Here is a 23,162-nt window from a genome sequence, read left to right as displayed (position 1 = left end):
CCACCCCCAGTGGGGGGGATCCCCCGCTCCACCACCCCCGCCCCCACTTACCTGGCCAGCAGGGGGGAAAGGCGGAGGAACGTGCTCCCAGGCAGCGTGGCATGCTCCTATGTGCCACAACAGCCCAGACCAGGCCAAGGTCGGGCTGGATTGGGTCTGGATCAGGCCCAAATCAGGCCGCTGCAGAGCGCAGCAGGGCTCCCGAGCGCCGCAGCAGCTGATCTGGGCTCGAATCAGCCCCCTGCGGAGTGCAGGAGCACTCCCAAGGCCTGCGTAATGACATCACTTCCGGGAAGTGATGTCATCGCATGGGCTGGGAGTGTGTGCACACGCTGTGCACATGAAGGGTAGAAAGCAAGGTAGGTGCCAGGCCTCAAGCCTGGCAACCCTACTAGGGGTCTTTGAAATCCTTTATGTTCTTTGATGGCCCTAAGAGTCCCTTTCCAAAGTGCTAACAACTATACATCTTGTTCCCTAAGCTACAGCCATCTCCCTCTGAGGTTAGTGTCTAACACAGGTTGTCAAATGGCTGAGGGTGATTGAGCTGAAGTTAGGATTGCCAACCTCCAGGTGGAGGCTGGAGTTCTCACAGAATTGTACCTTACCTCCAGAATACAGAGAGCCATTCCCCTGGAGATAAGGGCTGTTTTGTGATGGGATAGGTGACTTAACATGGCTTGGACATTGGGGGGTGCTACATCTCTCTCTGTGTGTATATGTGCATCTGACAAAGAGCTGTGATTCTCAAAAGCTTATGCTACCATAAAGTTGGTTAGTCTTAAAGGTGCTACTGGACTCTTTTTGATTTTGCTACTACAGACTAACACGGCTAACCTCTCTGGATCTGTGTGTAGGTGTAACTCTCTTGACAGTAAGGTGCTTCTCTTTGTCTTAGGCAGGAATGCCTCCTGACTCCTCCTCTGTCTCTGTATCTCTTGGGATATTTTCTCCTCTCTTGCCTCATGGTCTTCCAAAGGAGAAGGATCTCTTTCCCAGAGCCCCTGCCATGAAGGCCTCATCCACATGTCTACCTGCTGCCTCGCTGCTGGACTATCTGGCCTTGGTATTTATAGGGAAAGAGACTCTTAAGATTAGGGCTCTTTCTTTCTACTTCAAAATATTGCCATGAATGAAATCTATCTCAATAAACTGAGTTTTATCTTTCCGATAGTTTGATTGTCTGGGAATTAATTACTGCACATTGGGGAAAAACGCTTCTAAGAAACTCTGAAACCAAACAAAATATAACTATTTTTAATACTTTGGAAGGTGGATCTATGACATTATACCCCACTGAGGTCCCTCCCCACCCTAAGCCCTGCCGCCCACAGGATCCATCCCCAAATCTCCAGGAATTTCCCCACCTGGCAGCGGCAGCCCTGGTTGAAGCGTATCCAGACAATGTGGAGATGGTGCTGATTGGCAGGACTGATTCCTCTACTCTTGATGGGGGCCAAATTGTCTCCTGAAAAATCAGTCAACAGTTGGGGGCTGTTGTCAGACCCTGCCCTCTTATTAGAAAAAAACAGGCATGGTTAGTTGCTAGGCTTCACCAGGCACAGAAACTGATTTCCTTTTTGGAAACCGCAACTAGACCAACATGTTCCACATGTCTGCTGATTGGTGCCAGCAGGTGGACACATATTATGCCTCTGTTGGGAACACTGGCCATTTCCACACGGCTCCCCGCTGCTTGTAACAACCCGGAAGATCGCGCAAAAAATGCGGAAGATCGTGTTTTCTCGCGTGAGATTTGTGCAACGTCATGAAAACACAATCTTCCGCGTTTTTTGTGCGATCTTCCGGGTTGTTACGAGCAGCGGGGAGCCGTGTGGAAATGGCCACTGTATTAGCTGCCCAAATGTTTCTGGGTTCCAGTCTAGGTGCTGGTTTAAGGTGCTTTAAAACTCTTCCTGGCCTCCTGTCTGAAAGACTCTGTCCTCACATGATCTAAAGAAGTGCGCTGTGACTCACGAAAGCTTATACCCTACCACAAATTTTGTTAGTCTTATAGGTGCTACTGGACTCTTGCTCCTTTCTACTCCCCACAAGAAGCTATGCAGCTACTACTCTGCCTTGAGGCTGCTCTTTCATTGTGGAATAATTTTCTGGAATATGCCAGGAGGACTTCCAATATATTGCTGTTTTAGAAATAACGCAAGGCTGAAATTTATAAGAGGGCATTTGTAGAGACTCTGCCATATGGAAGGTAACTGCTTCTCCAAACAGTCTGTTGCTTTCCCTTCCCTCACAGCATCATTCTAATACCGATAATGTGTCGAGTTGGCATTACGTGAAAAGAGAGACTGGACTTTGAGCATGCTCTCAGCAAAGGAAAATATAAAACAGATTTTTCACTTAGATTAGGCACAAGAAATTTACATCTATATGTGTGTGCACTTCTTTACAGTAGTCTGGCACACTCTGAAGTGATGAAAACTTCATAAGATGATGAAATACAGTTAGAGGAAATTTCAGTTCCAAAGGAACCATCAAGGCTTTTATGATCCTTAGCTGTGGATTAAGGACTCCACTCAGAGACACAGATCAGCTCATTCTCATTAGATACTCTGAACTCATTATATCCTCTTCTATCAATAGCCCTTGTAGAGTGGGGGGTGGGGGGGAACCCACTACTCATCAATGACTGTGCCTGGGCTTGAAGGAAACAAAGCAAGCAGCAGGTCTGGTTTTCAGCACTATCAACAAAGGGTATTCAGACCTGTTATTGGAAAGGCGCTTATAGTGGCAAAGAGAGGGAGCTGGGCCGCTCCCAATCCAAATCTCACATCAGCCATGAACATATGAGGCAGTATCAGCCGAGCCACAGATCTCTTCCTCTACAATATAGAGATAATCCTGATTTGTCTTACAAGGGTGTTGTAACAATTACTGAGACTTACAGTCCATTCTGCCGCCTCATTTCGTTCTGCTGCACGTATAGATGAGTCTTGAATTTTCTACAATATGGTCCAGATGCACAGACTAGCCCAACAGCAGTGCCTCCTGTTGCTTTGTTGCTTTGTTGAACTAACAGCTACTGAGGAAGCCCTCCAATTCATCTAGGCCATCACTTGTTGCCAGCCACCCCCTTCTGAATTATGGACTCTGTTACTTGTGCCTGTCTCCTGCCTTATGGACTCTGTCACCAGTGCCTGCCCTCTGACTCTCTGGATTATGGATTCTCTTGCCCCAAGACCTGCTGCATGCCTCATGCTGTGCATGAACTTTCCTTGGGCCGTGGACCTGGCAGCTAGCAACAACGCACAAGCCGGAAGGACTCTCTCTGAGACGGGCCAGGAACCCCCTGGTCAGTGCCCACATAGAAGCCACCGCTGGACAATCCTGGGCCCGCCATCCTACCCAAAGCAACGGGCTAGTGAGACCACAAACACCGAACCAGGGGAGAGCCATGTTCCCAGGCAGCAGGAAGTTACTACGGACAGTTTTCCCGAAATCCGCCATCTCGCCACAAGGCTCCTGTCACGTTCTGAGGTCAAGCCTTGCTTTGATTTGCAGATCGCTTGTGCAAGCCCCGGGACAACAGCAGTGTGCTGACTACAGGACAAATAATGGACGCTTATCAATACGCCCATCAAGCATCGACATTCCGAGCCGATCCCATCAAGAGCAATCCGGCTTCCTGGCAAATCCAATCAACCCGCCCGGCACGCCTTCCCTTTGTCCCGTCCCCAAGGGTGTCACAATCACACAATTAGATTTTAAAGTGACCCATCAAACTCCTGATATTAACCCATCATATCTTTTGTGAAAACATCCTGAGAACCATTTCCGAGGCAGCCCTGAAGGGCCCCCGCCTCAGGACACATTTTGGCTATTTAAGCAGGCTCTGCCTGACATGAGGTGTGTGCGCTGCGCCTACCCTCTCCATACCCAGTTAGACCCTCTGCGTGCATAGTGCAGGCACTATACATTGCTCCCCCATCCTCGCTGCTGGAATCTCTGCTTCTCGCCGTGATCAGGTAACGTATTGCCTCTCTTCCATCGATTTCAAGTGGGAACCTGCTAATGCAAATATCTCTTAACTCTTTCTGACCTTTGTTTCTTAGCTCTTGTATAGATGATGTATGTAAGTGCTATACTAGGCATACACAACACTTTTAGTAAACATTATTTATTTGAATATTAGCCTCCTTTCTTTTGTGTGAATAATCCAGAAGACTGACTCTGGTATACACTGGTTAAGGATCCACGCTAGCTCTGGCCGAACTGCTTGCTAATTTCCCCTATAAAAGTGCAGTTCTAGTAATCAGTCACACTCATTCATCTAGACTAGGCTTACCAGTCCCCCAGTGGAAGTCTTTGAATATAGAGCTTTGGGAACATAGGCTGTTGGGTGGAGTAAAACAACTACTTAATTTACATGCTAGGTGGAGTGTATGTATGTAGCTACTTTGTTCACCATGGCCTTGGTGGGTTGGGGAGCGTGAGGGCAGTTTGTGTTGAACTGGGAAAGGGAAGCAGGGGAGGCCGTTGTGTTTGCTCCAAGCAATTGTTATGCTGCTGAAAAGGCGTCAACTGAAGAAGGCGCAGGCAGGCCCTACAACAAAAGCCAGTTTGACTAAAATCTTGTTTAGGATGTTATTGTTGGACTCATTTCTTCTGCTGCAGGTGACCTCTTTCTTGAACTAACTTAAAGAACTGGAGGTTCTGCCCCAGACTGGCTCTATGCACGAAACGGGATTGGACAATTTATGCCAGCAAAACCCGTAGGCATGGCACTTTGCAGCTCTGCAGATTTTTGCAGGTGACTGTACAGCTTCAGATGACTGACTCTGTAATTGATTCAGCTAGAGTGCCAGTGTGCGCCTGCTTGTATGAAATGCCCTTGTATTGTCTCTGTAAATTTGTTCCACCAGTTGGATATCGTAGTAAAGCAGCTGATTCATTGTGATGTGTATGGATTTATGATTGTTTGATATTGATATTTATGTTATTTATTGATGAAATTGAGCACTTTCTGCACTTTATATATATAAAAAATTGATTTTGTAATAGCTCTGTTTACTCCGGGAAGGGTGTCGTTGTCTTGCTTAGTCTTAATTTCCAGAGGAGCCCTTTTAGGCTTTCTGACTGTATTTTGGATCAGAGCTGTTGGTTTCTGGCGAGGACCCTCCCCGTCGGCTGCTGAACTCACTCCCTGGGATGAAACCGGCCCTCAGATCTTCTCTTCACATTGGTGGCCTGGGACTCAGGAACTGCAGTGCCCTACACATATAACATTCGATTTATAATAACATTCGATTTATAATACCGCCCTTCAGGACAACTTAATGCCCACTCAGAGCGGTTTACAAAGTGTTATTATTACCCCACAACAATCACCCTGTGAGGTGGGTGGGGCTAAGAGAGCTCAAGAGAACTGTGACTCGCCCAAGGTCACCCAGCTGGCTTTGTGGAGGAGTGGGGAATCAAACCCGGCTCTCCAGATTAGAGTCCCGTGCTCTTAACCACTACACCAAACTGGCTCTTGCAAAAAGACAGCCCTCCCAGGACAGCGGTTACAGGGCAACCACAGACCTTATCTGAGACCTGCACTCTAAGGAGACTGTGAGTAAAGCCCTGGCTTGATAGGACATCATTCCTCTTGGGACTCTGGGCTTTTGTGGCAGTGGGGGGGGGGAGGGGAGTTCCATATCCAGCATTACAAATTGTTATCTGTTGCAATAAATACAGCTTTGCTTATACCAAGATATATGATTAGAAAGTGGGGTTCTTCAAGAAAGGTGACCTTAGATCATGGACTTGCCCTTGATTCCAACACCTGGGTTGCATGAATAAATTTGGAGAAAAAATGATCATAGACATAGAGATCTAGAGGGTCCACTAACACAAGAAGTGATGGCTTACATGATTTTATTTATTTAAAGTCTGCCTAAAGGTGGACCTTCATCAAAGATAAAAAAGATTCACGGAGGATACCTGTGTCTATCCATAGCTGCCGGCCATTGTGGTCAATGGGACCATAAAGTGCAAGGCCCCCCAGAGTGGGAAACTGGATGTGGTCTGATCTCATTCCTCTTATGAGAATTCAGGGAGATTTGATTTTATTTATTTATATTCAATTTATATGCCATCCTACCCACATCAGTAGGCTCAGGGCAGATTACAACCAAGTTTAAAATCATATTTCACAGTTTATACAATTTAAAACCATAAAACACCTTAAATACATAGATTAAAATACATACATACATACATACATACATACATACATACATACATATATGTATGAATGTATGTAAACACAGCGGCACATAATCTAGATGACCACTTTTTTAGCCATTTCTGGAGCATTTTGGCAGGGAAATATGAGAGAGGGAGGTGTCACTAGTAGGGAGGGCATATGTTGTACTCCCCTGGCTAGGGGGCACTGCTTCACATCAACCATATGCCTGGCGAAACAGCTCCGTCTTACAGGCCCTGCAGAAAGCTAACAAATCTTGCCGGGCCCTGGTCTCATTGGACAGAGCGTTCCACCAGGCTGGGGCCAGGATTGAAAAAGCCCTGGCCCTGGTCAATGCCAGGCGGGCCTCCCTAGGGCCAGGGATCTTTAGTAGATGTTTATCGCTAGAGCGAAGAGTCCTCTGGGGTTCATATAGGGAGAGGTGGTCCCGCAGATACGCTGGTGCCAGTCCGCATAGGGCCTTATAGGTTAGTACCAAAACCTTGAACCTGATTCGATACTCCACCAGCAACCAGTGCAGCTGACGCAATACCGGCATTATATGCGCACGAATCGGCGTCCCGAATGCATCACCAGCTGCATTCTGTACCTGCTGTAACTGCCAGATCAGGTTCAGGGGTATCATAAGGTAGTCCATCACAGTACAGAGAACTGATTAAAAATAATTCCTGGGGAAAGAATTCAGGCAGCCAGGGTTAGCTGCCCCAAGTGATGGCTTTCTATTGCATTATAAACGATGCAGTGTTTTCAGATATTTAGAGCTTACATTTTGTGGGAGTGAGCCAGGATATCCAGCAGCTGCGCTGATTATAATCAGAGACTACAAATTTCATTTTACAGAAATTTCAGCTCACTTCAATGTTGTACTTTTCTGATGAAGACATTTCGAAGCAGGATATAATGCTGGATTCCTGTCACATGTTCACACATCTTACAAAATATTGTGCTATGATTTTGTAACATGTATCTGCATCACATTTTTCAACATGTATATGTTCTAATGTTTATATCTGTATCACTTACATTTTGTTGTATTTGTTTGATATATGTGTAGTTCAGCATTACACTGCATACAATGTAGCACTCTTTAGCATTTTGAATATTGTTGCTTTGTTTGGGGAAAAGAATTCAGGCATGCCTTGTCCAGAGTTACGTGTTGTAATCTAAGTTCTTCAGGTTTCCATTCTGTGATGGACTTTTATAAGTAACTTCTGTTACTGAAATTCAGTAGGAAACTGAGATATTCACTGTTATTTAACATTTCTGAAATGTATCATTTCAGCACTCAAAATATGAATGTGAAATTCTAGAACCAGGATTTGAATTATCATTTTTAATGTGAAACTTTGTCTCAGAATTCAAAATCTGAGTGCTCTCATCTTGCACTTGGATATCTCATAGTGTCAGCAGGCAAATAAAATACTGTATTTCCTAAGCTTTAAAATACTAACTACCAATACATGTCAGCCATTGGATATTATACTATTGAATCCATCAATCAATTTATTGTGTTTGGCCATTTTCCGTCACAAAATCATTAAAAATCCGCTAAATAAAATACAATCATATATACAGTACAGATTTACCAATACACAGAAAGAGATCAACTGAAACAAAAGTTAATTAGAACCAGAATTCAGTATGTTGACTACAGGTTCAGATAACATCCTCTTTCTTTGCAGCATTAGAACTTACCTTCATAGCAGCAGTGGCAAAATGTGAAACTCTGTATACAACATGCACATCAAAATTTGAAAGCAAAAATTTAAAAAAATTGGCATCTGAATATGAGATTAGACAAGATAAAATTCCCACCAAAAACTTAGACCTAGGATCAGAATATAAGGAGCAAAAGAGGATGTAATGAGGTAAGTTATCTAATGCATGAGATCCACATACACAGAGCCTTTGTGCTATAGGTATTTGAGAATAGCAACCAGACAATATTGTTGAGGGCATGTATTGGAATCGCAATAAAGGAAAGGACACTCTAAGATTATGGCTAGAGATGTCAACAAGACATGGAGTTTGGAGGTGGTCAAATTTAATAAATTTGAACCACGGTACTGCTTTTGAGTTCAGAATTAAAGAGTGATCAATTAACGCACTGGAATTAAAAACCCAGTCCCTAAATTGGAGATAGGTAGCTATTATATATACTATTTCAGGCCAGATATCAAATATGCTGTAGAATAGCAAATATGGATCAAAAACTGATGTGAAATAGTTGCTCAATTTTGTGCAAATATTTGAACATTAAGATAATACTGGGAGAACATTTCACATTCACAATCTGGAGGAGACTTCTTTGGGAGCAAATGAATTTCAGTTCACATTCAAGTTGCTCTGAAATGCAGCCCAGGTAAATGATATCAGCTTCTCAGAGTGATTTTGGACAGGAGGTCAGAATTGCTCATTCTCTCTGATGTCAGTTGTATATTATGCGGAGAAACAGAGGCATTATATGTGGCATTGTTCCAGCAGCTCATAGGATACTGTCCCTAAGTGTGTATTTATGGAGTGGATGGTAATGACTTTAGAAAGCCATAACTGTCTTTAAGGCCATGATGCATGGATTCAGAAGTCCCTAAGTACCCATTCGCAGTGCTGTGCTGGATAACTCTGACAGCAGTTCAGAAGCGAATAGGGTCACATGAACAGGGTGGGCTAGGGAACAAAGCTAGAGTAGTATTCCCTATAAAAGTCTCTCTTTGCTTTGTTGTTCATTTCTTTCCCCTGTATTTCACTAAAACAAAGGCTGAAAAAGTACTTTAGAATACAGTGCAAAGCCAGAGAACTTTGAATTAAAAAACAAAAGTAAAAAAGCAATATTTGCTGATGAAAGGCTTGGCGTAATTAAAACATAGCATTCAGCAAACTGAAACTGATTCACATTACCTCTGTATTTTAAAAGCAACCATATACAGGCACAAGCATTCTCTCAAAGTTTAAACAGGCTAATCTATATAATCAACAGAATAAACACTTTCCCTTTACCACTTCTGCTACAGGTATGTGCCTTTCAGAGGGGGAGTTGCATGTTTGAACCCGCCCGCCCCCCCAGACACACACAAAAATACTCCCTGTATACTGAAATACAGTACACAAAACACAAAATGGAAGCTGCTCTAAGCCAAGCTTGCAGGGCAGTTTGAAAAAGGCTCTCGCCTTCTCAGAGAATTCCATTGGCCAGACAAGAAGAGCTCCTGCATGGATTGGCCACTTGCTCCCCCTTCCCTCTTCCCTGTCCCCTTTTGGAAGAAAATGCAGGAGAAGCCCAGGAACCAGCCAGCCGGAGACTGAAGCCTCATTTCCTGGATTAACCCGGATTTATCCAGGCTTCTTGATCTGGGTTCCCAGACTAGACCTGGGATTCTCTCATTTGATACAGGATTCTCTCATATTTAGCCGGATTGGCATAAACCCAGCTTTTTCACCCAATTCCCAGACCCGAATCGCACAGCCCTGCCACACCTGAACAGAGGTGGTCTGGTCCTTTAATTTACAGGAGAATTCCTCACTCTCCTGAAGGGCCGCCAGTAGCTGGAAGCCAGCAGAGCTGAACCTCAGCAGGGCCAGCAGCACCACTGGTCCTTCCGACAGCCCCAGGGCCTGCTCCGCAAGGGTGCTGTGCCTGAACCCAGCCAGCAGACCAGAGGCGAGCATTTGCCCGTCAGCGCCATTCAGCATGCCCATTCCTGGACAGTTCCCCAGTCCCCCACTGCTCCTCAGCACCTCCTACACAAAATGAGTCTACTTGATATGAGAGGAACTGGGCCTCCCAAGGAAGTAACACAACTATCTGTGGGAAAGGAGCCCATCATGAACATGCACAGCGTGCCATGCACAGCCCTCACTTGATAAAACCGGCAATTCCACATGATTCAAGGATAGTTTATGAACCCCCTCCCCTCCCCCCCCCCCATGACCCTTTGCACTCTTTTGGGGAATTTGAATTGTGCCTGCAATCCATCTCTCTCTCTCATGACTAAGCCGCTGATTTACTTCCTCACCCTCCCTTCCCTCTCTCAATAATTATTTGATTGTGAATGTAGTTTCTCATTCTACATAAATTTTAGTATTTAAAAAAACCTCACCAATGAACTTTCCACTGACCATTTTTCACTTTCCTAATCTCCGGGCAAAATTTATCAGAGCCCCCTACTCATGGTTGGTTAAACAAAAAGCCTCAACATTTGTTCATGACTTCAAGACTTAAATGAAATGGTTGTCTCATTCCAAATGGTATCATTCATCCATTTTCACTCTAAGTAGGATCTTTCATAAGTTCAAAGCTCTCCTTCAAGTCCTGCAATATGGGCCTTCAGGGACATTTGTGGCCTCAAGGGGAGAAAAGAGATGCGGAAGATTTGCTTTGCTTTTCTCCTCACATTTATTTCAAAGAGAAGAACAACTGGCTCCTAGGGCTCTTGAAATAGCATTTAAAACTACAGGGTTAGTGGAAGCAAACTAATCATATCTATATTTTGATCATTTTCCAACTTTCTTTCTTGGAGGAATATTTTCCACATTGCCTTATCTGCTGAGGAGTATTGGCCAGAGAAGACCAGCATGTTGGAGGGAATGCCAAAGCATGTTCGAGGGTAGCTCTCTTGGCCAGCACAGCCACACAGTGCGAACAGACAGCATGACTTGGACAACACACCAAACACTATCAACTTAGTCCATTTTTATCCTGCCTGTCCTCCAAGGACCTCAGGGCAGCAAACGTGGTCCCCTCCTTCCCAATTTTATCCTTACAAAAACGTTGTAAAGTAGATGGGGCCGAGAGATGGGGATTCAGCAGGTTTCAGGGGATGTGGTCTCCCAGATTCTACTCTAACCACTGCCTACCACTGGTTCTCAGGCACTCACTCCTTCAAGGTTACTGTTTGTAGGTAAAGATCAGTTGCAGTGGACCAACTATTCCTCAGGGAAGCATCTCTGCTATTATGTAGGTGTCTCATACAGGGTGTCTCACGTAGAATAATTCTGCTTTCCCCCTCCCCCCCTCCACTACCCTACAACATTTCTGATTTGGGGTGACACAAGATTGTTGGAGGTCAGAATACTTGAATTTATCTACCTCTCCTCCCCCCCTTAAGAGTTTTCCTTCCTCTGCAGAAACAATATTTCACTCCCAGAAGAGATATGAGCATCTCCATATCTGAGCTCAATTGGATTTTGACCTGTCAAATATCTTTACCTCCTGGTTTTTCAGATTATGTGCTTTTAAGGTTGCCAACCTCCAGGTGGGACTTGGAAATCTAGAATTATGGTTGATCTCTAGACTAAAGATCTGTTCTCCTGGTGGAAATGGCTGAAAGCTGGGCTCTATTACATTATAACATATTGAGGTCCCTATCTTCTCCGAACTCTATCCTCCCTAGTCTCTATCCTCACCCCCCAAAAAAATCTCAAGGAATTTCCTATCTTAGAACTGGCAACCCTCTGTGCTTTGGGCTGTTTTTGCTGCTGGTATTGATAATTTGTTTCTTTTAAACAACGTATATGCTGCGTATGTGTAATATTCATAGAATGCAGAATAATTTATTGGGGTAGAAATAATGTCACGAATGTGTACATTTTACAAAAACAAATTGTTGCAGAGAAAGAGCCAATGTCATGAAAACACATGCTCATGCTACAATTTGCACCAGGGAAAAGCAAAATGAAAGCAGGAATATTTGCAGAATTTTATAGCACTGCCTCCCTACCCTCTTCTCCCTCTGTTCAGTTTTCAGGGTGCCCTTAAAGCTCACATTGTACCTATTGCATTCTCTTCCCCCTTGTAATTCTCTGCCCTAAAAAGTACATAGGAAAAAAGCATGCCCTTCTGTGCCCTTCTCTAGAAAGATTCCCGTGCCTTCATGGGAACAGAAGACTAATATACTGACAGTGTCTGTGTTTACTACATTCTTTCACCCCACATATATTTTCTTGATGGATGAAGAAGTGCACTCTTCGTGTTTGTCAAATGGCCGGCAAAACAATAAAAAGGGGCATTACTTTTTTCCTATACAAATAACACAAGAGCATGTTAGTAGCAGTTAAAAAGACACTAAATATTTATTACCTTGCTTTAGTCTTCTGCAGGTGTTTACTGATTTCCACCACAAAATAATTAAGGACAATCATTGTTTTGCTGGCATTCCCAAGTGTTTTCATCGCCAACATTTTGGATTGATTTTTAATTAGGTTGTAAGTGAACACATCACACTATAATCCAGATTTCAATATGTTTTTGACCCTCATATACCTTTTCAAAGAGAGGAGAAGAAAGGGATGTAAAATGTAAAGTCACCTCCGTTTTGGAAACTCTGCGTTCAAGATAAAGCTCCACATCTCAGCTCTGAACGGTGTCCCACCCCTTTTTTCAAGGTGGGCAGGAAAGATGTAAATCCACCAGGTTTACAGTACCCCCCCCCCCCTAGCAATAAGATACCAAATGAGACTTGGAATGAATGTTTACAGCATATTCTCCATTTAAACTTCAGCTATAATCAGGTTCTTATCTATTTGCAATGTGATACATGGGGAATGCACTTAGGTGCTCATGATGAAGTAGATCTCATAAAACATTAGACAAGATGAAACAGGCAGATTGGACACGAGTGATGCTCCTTAAGAAGAGAAAGCTGAAGTCCTACAGAGAACCACAACTGCCAAGATCGCATGCATTGGAAGCGCACAGGATGAACGGAAACATTAGTTTTGAAGTAAAAATGATACAAGATTCCTTTCGTACTTGATACACTTAGTTATATGCAGCATACTGATCCATAACTTTTACATTAAAGGTTGCATCATTTATACTAAAGGTATACTTCACATGATTCATTTCAGCACACTTGACATTTTAAGCATCTGTCCTCCTGAGATAGTGTCAGCATCCCATGTCAAAATGTTGCATATTCAGAGAAATGTCATCCTGCATTACAGAGAATGACATACTGCTCTGAAGACTTTTATTGATATGAAGAATCAAAAGCCATTGAACAGCCGCAATTAAATTCATTGCCTGCATATGTCAAGAACAATACACTGAGCTATTTTTCTGCAGCATTTCAGATGAGTCTCCTGCGTGAGAGACTGTAGATAGAGGTGAGTAGCAGTTTGCATTTAGGGCTGGACTTCAACTCTGTCCTGGAATCCCTGCATTGAGCAGGGACTGGGACTAGATGGCCTCAATTATAATTTTTTTGTAAAAGGAAGTAGACACGAGACGGAACATAGTGCTGCCACTGAAAATGGCAGCTTCAGTTCCGATCCCCCCCCCCCTCCTATGAAATTTTAGGAGGCCTCCGCTCTGCATTGTAGATTTTCCGAGGGACAGGCAGGTGGAGAAATTCACAATAGCCTTGTACAGGCAACATGTCCATACCCTATCCCCCACCTTTGTATGACTGAGTCGTGTGTGCATGTGGACCCGTGGAAGAAATGTCTCCCTGTCATAAACTAAAAAGCAACTGTAATGCATTTCCCTTAGCAAACATCATGGGACGGGACAGGAGAATTGAACATAACTCGGTGATCAACACCTTGCTCAGTTATCCCTTGAAAGGCAAACGTTAGCCCAGTGCACATGACCTATCCATGCACTGACTGAACGCACAACCACACTGGCCCTCCCCCCTCCTCCGTACAATTGCTGAGTCGTCTGTATGGAGTGAACACATGGAGGAAGTGTCCGTGTGTATGTTTCCTCCCTGTGATGAGCAACACTGGGAAAGAAAAGGGGAGGGAATGGGGCAGCAGAGTCATGTCTGCTCTTTCTCCCAGTGTTCTGTCAGCGCTGTACAGGGCTACTGAGTTGGATTGTAAGTGGTCATACTTGCCTTCACAATATTAAGGCTTATGAATATGGCAATATCATAAGCCCCTCTGCTCATGTGTTTAAAACACAGACAAGCTGCCTGGCTAGGCAGGAGATGGGAAAGTATTGGAATGTGAGAAGAGAAGTAAGACTAACTTAGCCCCACACCCCAGAGTTTGTGCACAACCATAGAACAATGGAGGTCTCCAGAGGTACTTGGATGAATCCATTCACACACCCTGCCAGTTCTACCCTTTACCCACTCTCCTATTGTAGCCTCACCCATCCAGCCATCGTGGGTCATCAAATAATCTTTTTACAGCTATAGTTTCCTCCCAGGAACACCTAATCAAACCTTCCTATTTCATTGTCCCACCTTGGAGACAGTTCGCCAGCCTTCTTATCTCACCCTGGAGACAGTTTCCCAGTCCTTTGTCCCACCCTGTGAAGAACCATTAAGGCATCGTTTTAGGGCAGAGACTCTCAGTCCTGCCTCAGGGCATGATACACAGTATATATGAACTGTCCTGCCATGTGCTCAGCGTGTGTGTGTTCTGGACCCTCCACATGCCTTCAGATGGCATGTCTGAGCCCTTCTCCCTCTTGCCATGAAGTGCTGGTCAGTGAAGCTGCTCTCCCTTGGACACTCTCAATCTTCTGGACCTGGTAACTATAAAACCAACTCTTCAACTCTCTCCAACTTTCCTCCCTGTTTTTTTTCTAGTTAGTTTTCTCTGTGTGTACTGTGTTTTGTGTGCAATTGATCTGTAACATTTTAAATAAAAAACCCTTTTTGATTGAATATCTGCCTGCTTATTGAAAGGGTTCTCTAGAGGAATGGATCCTTGTAAACATTGGCGCGCAAGATCTCATAGTTACCAGCCTCTCGCATAGCTGTCTTCCTTGCTTGCTAATTCCCCCACAAATTCTCTTACTTGCAAGAAGACCAATTCCTGTAACAGATTGGGTGTTCAGACTTTTATTGGTAGATTGGTGAGAATTTGTGGCTATCTGATGCAAGCAACTTTTTCCTTAATGTTGATTAACTTAGATTAGGGATAAAGCTAATGGGTTCTATTCCTGTACATTTACATGCAAATTATATTGTGGTGCATGTCATTTATGTGTATAAGATATGTACAATATATAACGTTAATGCAGAAATAACATTTGGAAAATGTATACATTTTTTGGAAAAAATAGTGTAAAAGAACAGAAAATGGCACTTTTAAAATAAAAATCAAGCTTTGCATAAGAGAGAGTCAAAAGAAAGGAGGTATTTTTAGAGTGAAATAGCAGAGAATTAAAATAAGAAATCAGCCCCATTTCAAATAAATTTTGGATCCATCAGTTGACTACCGACTGACCTGAGAATATAAATATTGCTAAATAAATAAATACAGCATTTCTTGGTATATATTAATCAACACTATTGTCAACTGAGGCCTGAGCTGGTATCATGCAATTTATATCATGGTGTTCAACCAATCAAACAGGAATTACTCTTCATGACAAATGACTTTAATTTTAAAACCTTTGCTCCGGCATTATACATTGCTATTCTTTCTCCAATGTGCTCATTAATCCTCCTAAATTAAATTTAACAACATGGGCAAAACCTAACAAGATCAGCTACATTACACCAGTGTTTTCCAAACTGTAATTGGATTTGCTGTCTTTGATTGCATTCATTAGGGGTGAGAAGTTAAATAACCCCTGGAAACATTACACAGCTTCACTAAATATTTAGCAGTTCAAGGTTCTTCTCGTCTATGAAAACATACGTACCTTGAAGAATTGAACTGATTGGGATGATTTGGTGAAGTCTGCAATGGCTTCAATTGCTGCAAATTAAAGGCCACACTAGTGGTTCTGGAAATACAGTGTGCAACTGCCATTGAAAATGGCCAGAGTAAATCTGGTTCTGTCCTAAATGTTCACTCATTTCTCTTTTCATCCTTTATGCCTAGTAAAACTTCTCTCATGCCACAATACTCAGTGTTACTCTACCCATGTGCCAGCTCATTGGCTGCTGATGTCAAGGGACCTTGCACTTCCAGAATGAGGGAATAAAAAATTAAGTCATGCAGACATTCTGGAATGGGACAGAAGAACTGGACAGGTGTCTGATAGTCTTAGCGATGAAGGTTTGCAGCTCCAGGGGACCCCCCCCCCCCACACACACACATCTGTCCAGCTTAACTGCGGATTCAAGCCAAGCATTTCCCCAGCTTGCCTAGCCTTGCATGTCTCAGTCTATCAGGTGGAGCCTGGAGAACTCCAGAAATTACAACTGATCTACAGACGACAAAGATAACAACAATAACTTCCCCTGGATAAAATGACTGTTTCAGAGGAACTCTGTGGCATTATACCAAGCAACCTCCATTCCCCAAAGCCTGCCCTTCCCAGGCTCCACCCTCAAATCTCCAGGAATTTTCCAGTCTAGAGAGGACAACTCTCCAGTTATTATTAATTATTATTTATTATTATTTATGTCATTTATAGTCTGCTTTTCTCACTGAGACTCAAGGCAGATTATACAGTGTGAGATTAGTACAGACAATTTCAAGGACATTTCCATAAACAATGCCATGGAGTAAATAAACACAGGTTTACAAAGACATAGCATTAGCAAGGATCCAACACAGAGCTGAAGAAATGCTGAAGCAGAACATAAGCAATTCTAGGGCTGACATTAGACAACATGAAGCACAGGTAGCTCATGGGAGCACATACTTAAAGCAACAGCCAGTATGTAAGGCAACACAGTGGTGAAGTTTATGGTCTTTAACTCAGCAAAGCGTCTGAGACCCCCTCCCTACAATACAGCCCTCCTATCTGAGAAAAAAAGCCTTTTTGAATAATTCAGTTTTGCATCATGTGCGGAGAGCCAGGAGACGGGGGGGCTCTCCTGTCCTCCTCAGGCAGGCCATTCCACAGGGTAGGGACCACCTCAGAGAAAGCCCATGTACTGACTGCTGTTGATTTTGACCATGTGCAGTTTGGCACCTGCAGGAGACCCTGTTCAGATGGTGAAGTTGCCATGGAGAAACACAGGGAGGTGGTCCCATAGGTATGCTGGATCAAGGTTGTTAAGAGTTTTGTAAGTGATAACCAGTATCTTGAACTGAGCACGGTAGCCAATGGAGTGCCTGCAGGATGGGAGTGATGTTCATGCTCCTGCTTGCTCCTGATAGCAGTCGCACCACCATGTTTTGCATCAATTGGAGTCACCTAGTTAACTTAGACGGGAGACCTATGTATAGAGCATTACAATAGTCAAGTCTTGATGTTACCATAGCATTGATCCAGGTGGCCACGTAGGCCACCTGTGATTATACAGGATCAGAAAGTCTTCCCGGGGGCAGAGAAATGGTACAAATACTGATAGGGCACAAAAAAATGCCACAGAGAGTACAACCGTGATTGGCAGGAACACTTCACATTGGATGGCATCGCTGACCCACCCATCTGCTGATGTTGTCACTCTCTTCTGTTGCTGCCGTCACTCCACCATCTCCCCCTGGTGCAGCCCCCTGGTGTTTGTGTAGTCCTCCATGTTCTGATCCCCCCACTGCCAAATCTAATAACCCATGTGGCATTTTGCCCCCATTTTGTGACCTGTATCCTGCTGTCTCCATGATTTCCTTTGTGTTCACTTAGATTTTTGCTGCCACCATGGGCTCTCAGTTCTCTCTCTGTTTGAATCACAGGCCGTTTCCCCGCGGTCTATAAATAGCGCAAGAATCACGGAAGGCTGCCGGCTTCCTCATGTGATTTTTAACACCATCTGTTTACAAAATGCCACAAATGTGTTGGTTCTTACCTTTAAAGCCCTGAGTGGGTTGGGACCGGCATATCTTCGGGACCGCCTCTCCCTGTACGTTCCCCGGAGATCGCCTCGATCAGCGAATAAATATTTACTTGTGGTCCCCGGCCCTAAGGAAGCCCGCCTCGCTTCAACCAGGGCCAGGGCCTTTTCAGTCCTGGCCCCAGCCTGGTGGAACGCTCTGACAATGGAGACCAGGGCCCAGTGGGACATATTGTCGTTCTGCCGGGCCTGTAAGACAGAGCTGTTCCGCCAGGCATTTGGTGACTGAAGGGGGCGGTGCCATGTCGGCCTCCCACCTTTGGGGTGGGGAAGGTTCTCCCCACCACTGCACCTTGTTAATTTGTTTTATTATTTGTATATTGATTTTAGTTTTTGTTTATATCAATTTTAACTGTTCACCGCCCAGAGTCCCTGGGGATGGGCAGTATATAAATTGAATAAATAAATAAATAAATAAAATAAATCATGTTTGTGGCGTTTCGTAAATGGATGGTGTCAAAAATCGCACGAGAAAGCCAGCAGCCTTCCGTGAGTCTTGCGCTATTTATAGACCGTGGGGAAATGGCCATAACATAGGAAGGATTTGATATAGATGGTAATATGACACGGCCAGAGCATGGGGGGTTGTGTGTGAGGTAAGAAAGGGATCCTTTATGCGAGATGAAACAGGCTTTTGCTTAACCAGAAATAGAATTTATTTGTAAGTACATATGTGTGATGTTCGCAGAGTATTGAAAAGTGTATTGGTTTCAGAACAGGTATAGAAGCTTGGTGGTTTCAAAATAGGTATAGATCCTTAAAGGTTTATTTGCAGAGTGTGTGGATTATGTTCCGTCAAGTTGCCTCTGACCTATGGCAACCCTATGAAGGAAAGACCTCACAAACATCCTATCATTAAGAGACTTGCTCAGATCCTACAAACTGGAGGATGTGGAATCGTTTGTTGAGTCAAGCCATCTCAATTTAGGTCTTCCTCTTTTTCTACTGTCTTCCACTTTTCCTGGCATTATTGACTTTTCCAGAGACTCTTGCCTTCTCATGATGTGACCAAAGTATGATAGCCTCAGTTTTGTCATTTTAGAGCAAGAACTAATGGAGATAATGGACTGTGAGGTAACTAATAAAGTAAAATATCTTGGTATTGAACTGACTGCGAAAAACATAGATTTATTTAAAAATAACTATGAGAAATTGTGGATACAAATAGAGAGAGACTTGATAAAATGGAACAAATTGAATTTATCATGGTTGGGAAGAATAGCAGCAGTAAAGATGAATGTTTTACCGCGTGTGATGTTCTTGTTGCAAACAATTCCAATTATCCGAGACTCTAAACAATTTGACAAATGGCAAAGGAAAATTTCAGACTTTGTGTGGGCAGGCAAAAAACCACGTGTGAAAATGAAAGTATTACAGGATGCGAAGGAAAGAGGTGGTTTGCAACTGCCCGATATAAGACTATACTATGAAGCAATCTGTCTAGCATGGTTAAAAGATTGGATAACATTGAAAAACCGTACATTGCTGGCCTTGGAGGGACACAAAAAGTTGTTTGGATGGCATGCCTATTTGTGGTACAATAAAGTTAAAGCAGACTCTATGTTTTTGCACCACTATATTCGAAGAAGCCTCTTCACAATCTGGAAGAAGTATAAGGTTTATATGGAAGATGGAATTCCTTCATGGGTGGTTCCGTATGAAGTAATAGAACTGTCGACAATGAACAGCAACGTCTGACCTACAAGGAGATAACACAAATACAATATTCAACAATAAGAATAAAGACAGAAGAAGAGCTGGGAATGGGTGTTTGAAGTGTTGTTACTTTCACTTTGTGCGTCATTCTTAACAAAGCTTTTGTTCAGCCAAGACTTGCCTAGTCCTTGGAATATGGATAACTGTATCCTGAGCGTTGTCTTTCAATAAACCTTTTGGAATCAAGAAACTTTGTGCTTCTTGCAGAAGGGGGGAGACAAACTCTAGATAACTGGGATTCCATAGTCTGACACAACATTTCAAATGAATCAATTTTCTTCCTGTCAGCTGCAGACCCAATCACAAAGGCTAATTTTCCACACAGTTGCCACTTAGGCTAGAAATAATCAACAAACTCAGTCACAAGGACTGATTTCCCTCAGTTCTTCACTTATTCACACTCCCCTCAGACTTCCACACAGCTTGCCTGACCTAGGTGTTACCAGTACTGGTCTCCTTGCAATAAAATGATTTGTGGGGTAATTAGCAAGCAAAGAGAATGGCTATGCGAGAAGGGTAACAAGCGGAAAATCTCCACCAATTTCTACCAGGTCCCCTCCCCAAGGTAGCAGATGTGGCTGGTGCTTAACATCAAACAACAACTTTTATTAAAGAACAAACTGCATGCACCTAAACTCAGAATTATGGGGGTAAAATAATTACACACACACACACACACATTGCAATATACAAAATATGTTTTGGAACACAAAAAAAGATCGACCCCACAAAATAAATAACCCTTTTCTAGAATCAATAATCAATACCTGGGATCGTACAAGATTCAAACTTATACCACAATTCTCAAGATTCTCTTCTTTTATAGAACAGCATTGGTTCCCTCCAGGGCAAACTAAAGCCTTTAAAAATATATGGCTCCAAGCAAATATGATCCGCATAATTGATATAACAACAACAAAGGGAATCATAAACAAAATAGAATTAGAACAAAAAATAAAACACAAGATTCACTGGTTTACCTATTTTCAACTCTCAAACATGCTACAACAAATAAAAATACAAGAATTACTTAAAAAGACCGCAACCGATTTTGAACTCCTACTTGATACCAAATCACTCAAACAAAAGGGATTAATTTCTAAACTATACAACATCCTTTTATCTCTCAACCAAATTAAAACTCTAAAATGCCAAACAAATTGGCACTTAGATTGCAACATAGAGCTAACACCTGAACAATGGAGAGAAATATGGACTGCAAACATTCTAAAACCTAAGACAGTTACCTCCCAAATCCAAAATTACAAAATCATTCACAGATGGCACATAACACCAAGAAAACTTTCACTAATAACTAAAACAAATCCTCCGCTCTGCTGGAAAGAGTGTGGAAATATAGGAACGTTTAAACATTGCTGGTGGGAATGCCCCCGAATAGAACCTTTTTGGAATGATATATTATGTTATATAAAAGAAATAACGGGCTACAAAATCCCCCTTGATCCAAAGATCATATTCTTGAATGTATGGGATACTTTCGAAATTCCACAAATAAGAAAAGATCTAATTAGCAACCTTTTGGTTGTAGCTAAGAACTTGCTAGCTTTACATTGGAAATCAAAGACGGTTCCCACAGCAGAAAAATGGTTAGAAAAAATATGGGACCACTATATACAAGAAAAAATACATGACGAATTATACCAGAGTGAACACTATTTGAAAGAAACTGATTTTATTGCAAAATGGTTACCATTCATTGAATTCATTTCCAATACAAATCACTCTCCACCTAAGCATTTACTTTTTGTTACTCAGATTTGAAGCAACGACTATCAAATAATTGAAAAAAAAATGCTAGTTGTCTTTGTTTTAACTATATTGGCATGACGTTTATTATCTAATTTCCTTATTCCTGTATAAAAACTAAAGCATTTCACAAATTTCACATCTATGCATATAATTGTATATAGTTCACTAAGACTTTGTTGTTGTTCTATTTTACTTCTGTACATTGTTTTTGTTTGTTTGTTTGTTTGTTTGTTTTAAAAAAATAAAAAAAATGTTAGAAAAAAAGATAACTGGGTGGAACTTCTTCATTTTGCCAAATATTCATACAACAACGCAGTCCACAGTTCAACAGGTGAAACTCCCTTTAAAATTGTGCACGGCTACGATGGAAAAGCTTTTCCCTTTGGGCTACCACAAGGAAAGCAGCCCGTGGGAGACCTACATCAATGGTGGACCGCCCTCAGCCATCAATGGACAGCTATACAAACAGCCTTAAATAAAGCAAAAGCAGATTACAAAAAATATGCAGACCACCACCGTGTGAATGAATGGGAATTACACCCAGGAGACAAAGTATACATCTCAACAAAGAACCTTCGTATAGACCAAGCCAGCAGAAAACTAGCTTTGAAATATTTAGGACCTTTTCCTATTAAAAGAATAATCAACCAAGTAACTGTAGAAGTTATTTTACCAAAGAATCTGCGCCAGGTCCACCCAACGTTCCATGTGAGTCTATTAAAGAAAGCCCCTGCACCAGATCAGTGGCATCCCTCACCTACCACTCCCATCCCATCCCTAGCCAGAAGTTGGAATAGAGTGTGGGGGGGGAAGTATATTTACCAATCAGAGGAGCAACATGGTCCATGGAGGAGGAGAGCTTCAAACGCCAGTGTTCTCAGCCAGGAGAGAGGGAGAGACTTAGGGAAGCAACCCTAAGGGAGCAGCGCTTGGACTCAGGCAGCGTGCACAATTTTAATGAGGCCAGGGCCCTACCTTCATAGGTAAAATGTGCCCTGAGGTGGGATAGCCCCCCTAGCCATTAGAACAAAGTCTCCAACTGTCAGTTCCTGAGTTTAACAAAAGGTTTGATTACCTTGATGGGTAGCTGCCGGGGCATGTGAAAGGAAATGTAAAACTTGTTCTAGCACTGCACAAAAGGGGTAGTTTATTAATGAAGCCTACCAGAGCTGAGTTGATGAGGTGGGAACTGTACTTTCCCGGGAACAACTGTATGAAATTACAAATGTCATTTGATTAGCTCCTCAATCAAGGACAGGAGATCTCATCACAGAAGGAGGGAAAGGAATGTGCTAAGTGGGGATGACTCTGCAAGACCTTTGTTGCACTGGATCCCTTCGGGGCTAGAAGGATAGTAAATCCAATTGCCTCTCAATCACTCCGCATTCCTGTGCAGCATTCCATGCATGCCGTGTTCTCCTGGGTGGGGCTCAGCAACTGTCGGGGGTCCTCTTGTGGCAATACAGCAGCCATTTTAACTCCAGAGGCCTGAACATTTTTAATATCACAAGCAGCTATATATAAAATTGCTATTAAAATGGCGGAGGCTGAGGCGACCGCTTACATAGGCAGAATAAACACTTTCCCCTTAACCCTCTGACTAAAAATGGCAGTTCACTCCCCACCCCCCGGCACTGCTTTTGTCCAATCACAGCCCTCTTCAGCCACCCCTCCAACCCCCCTTTCCTCTGAGTCCTGCATTTTTCTCCACAGTAACAATATTCCAAACCCTCACATTAACCCTCAGAAACAAAACACACAAACTATTTATACGACAA

Source organism: Eublepharis macularius, chromosome 11 (assembly GCF_028583425.1).
Source record: "Eublepharis macularius isolate TG4126 chromosome 11, MPM_Emac_v1.0, whole genome shotgun sequence".
Taxonomy (NCBI): domain Eukaryota; kingdom Metazoa; phylum Chordata; class Lepidosauria; order Squamata; family Eublepharidae; genus Eublepharis; species Eublepharis macularius.
Note: the sequence above shows the minus strand (reverse complement) of the source record.